Source organism: Oncorhynchus mykiss, chromosome 17 (genome assembly GCF_057628025.1).
Source record: "Oncorhynchus mykiss isolate SJ-2025 chromosome 17, ASM5762802v1, whole genome shotgun sequence".
NCBI classification, from domain to species: Eukaryota; Metazoa; Chordata; class Actinopteri; order Salmoniformes; family Salmonidae; genus Oncorhynchus; species Oncorhynchus mykiss.
The window spans coordinates 32759832-32768164 of record NC_143038.1 but is presented as its reverse complement, the minus strand read 5'-3'; the positions used below and the strand labels follow the sequence as shown (position 1 = coordinate 32768164).

The 8333-nt window shown below is 40.0% G+C and overlaps 1 long non-coding RNA gene across 1 annotated transcript; it reads right to left on the bottom strand.

The window, feature by feature from the left end:
* Window positions 1–3912: 3912 nt before the first annotated feature.
* On the bottom strand, window positions 3913–8333 carry LOC149975912 (uncharacterized). Its single transcript, XR_016487883.1, has 2 exons — window positions 8274–8333; window positions 3913–5815 (listed from the first exon to the last, which is right to left on the bottom strand). It is a non-coding gene; the product is annotated as an uncharacterized LOC149975912 (long non-coding RNA).

Here is an 8333-nt window from a genome sequence, read left to right as displayed (position 1 = left end):
CATGCTCACACCACAAACTGACGCACGCATGCACAAACACACACAGCCCCCCCATCTCTTTCTCCCTCTCAATGTATTTTATTTATTTATTTTTAAGATTTTGAAACATACATTCCAGACCGAAGAGAAGCTGCTCCAAACACCCAAAACCCTCCAGTTGTCCCCTGAGCCCCCCCCCCCCCCCCCCCCCTCCCTCATCCACCCAGTCACCACCTCAGGAGGCTGAAGAAATTCGGCTTGTCACCAAAAGCACTTACAAACTTCTACAGATGTACAATCGAGAGCATCCAGTTGGGCTGTATCACTGCCTGGTACGGCAACTGCTCCGCCCACAACCGTAAGGCTCTCCAGAGGGTAGTGAGGTCTGCACAAAGCATCACCGGGGGCAAACTACCTGCCCTCCAGGACACCTACACCACCCGATGTCACAGGAAGGCCAAAAAGATCATCAAGGACAACAACCACCCGAGCCACTGCATGTTCATCCAGAAGGCGAGGTCAGTACAGGTGCATCAAAGCAGGGACCGATAGACTGAAAAACAGCTTCTATCTCAAGGCCATCAGACTGTTAAACAGCCACCACTAACATTGAGTGGCTGCTGCCAACATACTGACTCAACTCCAGCCACTTTAATAATGGAAATTGATGGAAACCTTTCCAAGGCAAACCTTCATATCATAACCGCTAACTTCTACACACAGCCTACATAGTTGTCACCATATTAACGTCATTGTCAACATAGCTACTAAAACTAATGTGTTAGTAAAACATACAGTACAGCATACAGTCAGCAGCAAGCAGGTTAGCAGTTACACCGGCGGGCCTCGGTGGGATTAAATTAATAAAACCAAAAGCGTACCTTGAAATGGAAGAGTTCCCGTGTTGGATTGCCATAGTCAGCGAGCTAATTTAGCATCCCTCTGTTTTAACCGGGTGTTTGAGTAGGCTAAACTATGTAGCCACATTTGCTAGCTAAGTAAGTGAAACAGAAAAAAACATACTACAAAATATATCTCTCTCTCTCGTTCAAAACTGTTCAACTATTGGCTTTCACTCTCTTTGTCTCAACTACTAACCACCCTTTTATACACTGCAGTGCTATCTAGCTGTTTCTTATACTTTCAGTACTAGATTGATTCTCTGATCCTTTGATTGGGTGGACAACATGTCAATTCATGCTGCAAGAGGTCTGATAGGTTGGAGGACGCCCTCCGGAAGTTGTAATAATTACTGTATAAGTCTACGGAAGCGGGTGAGTACCACGAGCCTCCTAGGTTTTGGATTGAAATCAGTGTACCCATAGGAGGATGGAAACTGGCTGTCCTCCGGCTACATAATGGTGCTAACGCGGCAAATTCAAATAAAATTATATAAAAATCAAACTTTCATTAAATCACACATGTAAGATACTAAATTAAAGCTACACTCATTGTGAATCCAGCCATCGTGTCAGAAAAAGGCTTTTCGGCGAAAGCATAAGAAGCTATTATCTGATGATAGCACAACAGTAAACAAAGAGGGTAGCATATTTCAACCCTGCAGGCGCTACACAAAATGCAGAAATAAAATATAAAACATGCCTTACCTTTGACAAGCTTCTTTTGTTGGCACTCCAATATGTCCCATAAACATCACAATTGGTCCTTTTGTTCAATTAATTCCGTCCATATATATCTAAAATGTCCATTTAGTTGGCATATTTGATCCAGTAAAAAAACAGCTTACAAATTGCACAACGTCACTACAAAATATTTCAAACGTTGCCTGTAAACTTTGCCAAAAAATGTCAAACTAGTTTTGTAATACAACTTTAGGTAATTTTAAATGTTAATAATCGATCAAATTAAAGACGGGTCTATCTATGTTCAATACAGGAAGACAACAAACCAAGCTACTTTTCAAGTCTTGCGCAACTCTCAACAGTGTTACGCAGTTCCGAGATGGCCATACTTCTTCATTGCACAAAGGAATAACCTCAACCAAATTCCAAAGACTGGTGACATCCAGTGGAAGCGTAGGAACTTAGGGAAGGTAGGAAAACAAGTTCCTAAGAAATGTAGTTTCCCAATGAGAATTCACTGAACAGACAGAGACCTAAAAAAAAAAATTCTGAACAGTTAGTCCTCAAGGTTTTGCCTGCTACATAGGTTTTGTTATACTCACAGACATGATTCAAACAGTCTTAGAAACTTCAGAGTGTTGTCTATCCAAATCTAATAATAATATGCATATCTTATATTCTTGGCATGGGTAGCAGGAAGTTGAAATTGGGCATGCTATTTATCCAAAAGTGAAAATGCTGCTCCCTATACCTTAATGTTGCACAATCTTTTTTATTGAAATTCACTGAGGATGATGGTCCTCCCCTTCCTCCTCTGAGGAGCCTCCACTGCTCATGTAAATATTGTACACTGAGTATACAAAATATTAACAACTCCTGCTCTTTCCTTGACATAGACTGACTATGTGAATCCAGGTGAAATCTATGATCCCTTATTGATATCACTTGTCAAATCCACTTAATTCAGTGTAGATGAAAGGGAGGAGACAGGTTAAAGAATGATATTTAAGCCTTGATACAATTGAGACATGGATTGTGTATGTGTGCCATTCAGAGGGTGAATGGACAAGACAAAATATTGAAGTGATTATGTTAGTAGGTGCAAAGCACACCGGTTTGTGTCAAGAACTGCAGCGCTGCTGGGTTTTTCATGCTCAACATTTTCCCCGTGTGTATCAAGAATGGTCAACCACCCAAAGGACATCCAGCCAACTTGACACAACCGTGGGCAGCATTGGAATCCACATGGGGGGGGGGGGGGGTGCAACTCAATATTCTAGAAATGCATTTCCATTGCTCACACTAGATGTGAGATAAATTCAAATGTCTGATCTGACGTAATTTTGTAAAGAACTTGTGTGAATAAGTACGATGACTGAGAGAATGGTTTAAATAGAGAGGAAGATGAGGCTGTTCACATTAAAACCAGATATAACGCATCAACTGGTGTGATGGGTGTTTGGGGAGAGGTCAATGTCTCCTTCTAACATAATCCAAAACCATTTGCTTTTCTGTCAGAGGAAATCACTATATTTCAGTCAGCCTTTTTTTTTTTTTTTTTTTACACCTTTTTGACTTTGACAACTACCATACACAATAAAAAGCAGGTTTCATGTACAACCACGATATATATTGCCAACATCCCATAAGTAAAAATCAGAAACATTCTTGCTGTGGCTCCATATGACTCCACGGTGTGCATTAGAGGCAATATTTTTCCTATCTACTGTAGTTATTAGCTTAATAAGATAGGGGTGCAGATACGTAAGCAGAAAACACTGAATAGTTCCATGGAAATATAACATGACAAGTGGGGTTTCATCACTCGTGAGATGCTTGTTGTAATAGTCAGAAACATGAATACATCTCTCATATTGCTATTTTTAGAGGATGAAAGTCAAATGTTTCTGAGGTTTGGTTCAACAGTATTTACATCAACGCCTTCTGAACACGAGGCTCTGAAATGTGAGACGCTGAAGTTTCAGAAGTATAGGATGCGGTAAGAGCCTTTCCACCCTGTTGTGGTGAGTGTGTGTGTGTGTGTGTGTGTGTGTGTGTGTGTGTGTGTGTGTGTGTGTGTGTGTGTGTGTGTGTGTGTGTGTGTGTGTGTGTGTGTGTGTGTGTGTGTGTGTGCACCTGTTTGTAGGTATGGATACGTGGTTTGTATGTGATCTGCAGACTGTCTGTTTCGATGACAAGGTAGTTATATGGACTGAAAAAAACATTAACGATAAATAGAACCTGGATCGTCACCAATGGCCTGAAATAACATAGATAATGCTAAAAATATGTACTGTTACCTATAATAATCAAGATCGAAAAATGTAAAGTACTAACAAAGACGAGGGAATGGTTGAAGTCAATTTAATCTGTTTGCTTTTATGTTTTACAGAGGAGAATATTTCAAACAGAGCAAAAAAAGCATATGATTTTGAATTTACTGTACCTCAAGAGTCTTATCAGAAAGGTAAAACGAGGCTAATCTCCCATGTTAACTTTTAACACAGATGACAGAATATATATAAATTTAGCATTTACTGGAGGGTGGGAATGAGACATTTTTTTTAAAGGGGAGTATGCCCCGGACCCCTCCAAAACCCCTGAATAAAAACACTAACACAGTAACCATCATTATGGATAGGCATGTAACAGAAACTAGGTGTCCATGTGAGATACAGTAGATAAGAGCAGATTCTAGCAATTTGGGGTCCCTAAGCGAGATTTGCCCACCTCGCAGGCAAAACATTTTAGTGGCCCCAATTTTAGTGGCTTTAATGTTATCGTACTGCAATTCGACTCATTCTACCATGGGGCGGAGAGAATTGGTTCGTTTTAAAGCTAATTTCCTGCAGTTCTACACATTTTACAATGGGATGGCGTCCGCTTATGTAGAAACGGTACAGCAGTAGATGTATTAGATACTTATTTACAGTAACATGATGTTTAATAAATAAAGGACATCCTGAAAGCAAGAGTGTTTCTGTAAGATTCAGCTACAGAATGGCAGAGGTGTAGTGTCAATGTGTCTGCAGAAGACTGTACACCACTGCCTGCTGGGCTGAGGTTACTGGTCTGTTGGGGATTGAGGTGTATACGTGGTACGTATCAGACTAGAGAAAAGAAACAAACAGTTTAACTTCAGTCGATTAATTCTACAGTACTGTAAATGTAATGTATTCTAAAATGATGCAACATCAATCTGAAAACTGAGAGTCGATCACAGTCACCAAACACAGTGGGTGATTCTTAACTTACATTGTCATTTTCAGGTGACTTTCCATTTTCTTCAACAGGGCCTATACAACTCTGAGTTAGAGTTTGTGTGTATGTGTGTTTGTGTGTGTGTGCCCTCACACGTACTGTAAGTTTGGATGTGTGTGTTACTTTGCTGTGCTTAATGTACCTTCACACTTCTCCTCCTGACTCAAACCATCCTGTAGACTTACAGCTCTGTTCTCAAGCTTTCAAGATGCTCTGACTTACACCTTATTTTAGTTATTTTAGTTTTATGTTAGTACAGTTGACATTGAGTGACAAAGTGTTATTGTGCTGAGGGTAACAAATTCTCGTCCCAGGTCGGGAAGACAGGTACTGAAGGCATTCTGTTACAAACTCACATGAGGGCAATAATTTGGATGGTACATAGGTGATGAGAGATTAGATCCCAGAATCCCTTGAATCAAACATGCCTGCACTGGCCACAGTTCCTATCAACAAATCACCTACAACAGAAACAAAATGAACATGTAATGACAATTTGTGTCTGTACCTGCATGTGTATAGTTGTGTTAGCAGTGTGTGCAGTGCTTGATACTTTGTTAGGAACATAGATTGACTGTGATCATCCTGTCTGGCTGTAGGTCTGTACAACATAAAAGTATCAGAAGGTTGTGGTAAGAACATCTCATCATGGACAATACAGAACTAAAGGTTGATACAATCTGCATCATATTCACAAGGAAATTCTTACCTCTGAGAATTGTTTCTCTGAAAAACAATTCAGGCAATATTTTTTGATTGAATATAGCCTACCCTACACAATATGACCAAAATGAGTTGAAAGATTAACCCATGTCAAAGGCAATTACATTAATATGACAAGGGAACATTTTATGCAGAATCAGAAGTACTCACTGGTCCTCCTGCAAAGATAGACAGCTGTCAATCCCATCAGGAACATGCCCACTCCAGAAGCCATTGTCACGTTTGTTATAGCGATGAGACCAAGGCGCAGCGTGATGAGAATACATCTTCTTTAATGAAACAAACAAACTTAAACAAACTTACAAAACAAGAAAACGAACATGAAGCTATAATAACAGTACAGACTGACAAAACACAACAAACCACCCCTTGTCACACCCTGACCTAACCAAAATAATAAAGAAAACAAAGACAACTAAGGTCAGGGCGTGACAGCCCACTGCTGCCTGCCATAATTGCACCTGTTTGGTGACATGATGTCATCAGGAGAGATCATTAGCTCTTAATCCCAACGTAAATACTTAAATGGTAAACCATATTGTTATTTGTCATTTCTCTTTTCATATGTGTGAGAAAATACATCTAGTCAGCAAAACGTTTGACATTTACATTTGAGTCATTCAGAAGACGCTCTTATCCAGTGCATTAATCTTAAAATAGCTAGGTGAGACAACTACAAGGTAGTTATCGACCAAGTTAGTGCTAGTAGGAAAAGACAAGTGCAATTTTGCCTTGGGATTACTAAATAAGGATACTTATCCAAAACTCATTTTTGACCGTTTGAATTCAGAACACTGTCTGTGGAGCTTTGACCTCCTGTGTGCAAATATGTGATACATTTTTTTTTTAAAATACAAAAACCCGGGTAAGATAAAGGTAGTCTATTTGTTTCAGTTTGCTAACTAAAGATGACCAACACACCTGATGTAGGAGAAGAAACATTATGAGACGAAAAATGTACATTTGTTTCATATCTAAGAAAAGTACAACAGTTTAGAGGGAAAGTACAGTGCCTTGCGAAAGTATTCGGCACCCTTGAACTTTGCGACCTTTTGCCACATTTCAGGCTTCAAACATAACGATATAAAACTGTATTTTTTTGTGAAGAATCAACAACAAGTGGGACACAATCATGAAGTGAAACGACATTTATTGGATATTTCAAACTTTTTTAACAAATCAAAAACTGAAAAATTGGGCGTGCAAAATTATTCGGCCCCTTTACTTTCAGTGCAGCAAACTCTCTCCAGAAGTTCAGTGAGGATCTCTGAATGATCCAATGTTGACCTAAATGACTAATGATGATAAATACAATCCACCTGTGTGTAATCAAGTCTCCGTATAAATGCACCTGCACTGTGATAGTCTCAGAGGTCCGTTAAAAGCGCAGAGAGCATCATGAAGAACAAGGAACACACCAGGCAGGTCCGAGATACTGTTGTGAAGAAGTTTAAAGCCGGATTTGGATACAAAACGATTTCCCAAGCTTTAAACATCCCAAGGAGCACTGTGCAAGCGATAATATTGAAATGGAAGGAGTATCAGACCACTGCAAATCTACCAAGACCTGGCCGTCCCTCTAAACTTTCAGCTCATACAAGGAGAAGACTGATCAGAGATGCAGCCAAGAGACCCATGATCACTCTGGATGAACTGCAGAGATCTACAGCTGAAGTGGGAGACTCTGTCCATAGGACAACAATCAGTCGTATATTGCACAAATCTGGCCTTTATGGAAGAGTGGCAAGAAGAAAGCCATTTCTTAAAGATATCCATAAAAAGTGTCGTTTAAAGTTTGCCACAAGCCACCTGGGAGACACACCAAACATGTGGAAGAAGGTGCTCTGGTCAGATGAAACCAAAATTGAACTTTTTGGCAACAATGCAAAACGTTATGTTTGGCGTAAAAGCAACACAGCTGAACACACCATCCCCACTGTCAAACATGGTGGTGGCAGCATCATGGTTTGGGCCTGCTTTTCTTCAGCAGGGACAGGGAAGATGGTTAAAATTGATGGGAAGATGGATGGAGCCAAATACAGGACCATTCTGGAAGAAAACCTGATGGAGTCTGCAAAAGACCTGAGACTGGGACGGAGATTTGTCTTCCAACAAGACAATGATCCAAAACATAAAGCAAAATCTACAATGGAATGGTTCAAAAATAAACATATCCAGGTGTTAGAATGGCCAAGTCAAAGTCCAGACCTGAATCCAATCGAGAATCTGTGGAAAGAACTGAAAACTGCTGTTCACAAATGCTCTCCATCCAACCTCACTGAGCTCGAGCTGTTTTGCAAGGCGGAATGGGAAAAAATGTCAGTCTCTCGATGTGCAAAACTGATAGGGACATACCCCAAGCGACTTACAGCTGTAATCGCAGCAAAAGGTGGCGCTACAAAGTATTAACTTAAGGGGGCTGAATAATTTTGCACGCCCAATTTTTCAGTTTTAAATTTGTTAAAAAGGTTTGAAATATCCAATAAATGTCGTTCCACTTCATGATTGTGTCCCACTTGTTGTTGATTCTTCACAAAAAAATACAGTTTTATATCTTTATGTTTGAAACCTGAAATGTGGCAAAAGGTCGCAAAGTTCAAGGGGGCCGAATACTTTCGCAAGGCACTGTACATACAAGAAGCGATGAATAGGTTTATGAGTAAACTAGTTGGAGCTTCAGTGAATTCGAGTGAATAAAAATGAAATCGCAAACTAAGCGATACTTACAAGTTGTTGTCACTGTGATGCCAGGGGTCAAAGTAGAAGTAACAGTCAAACCTGCTGGAA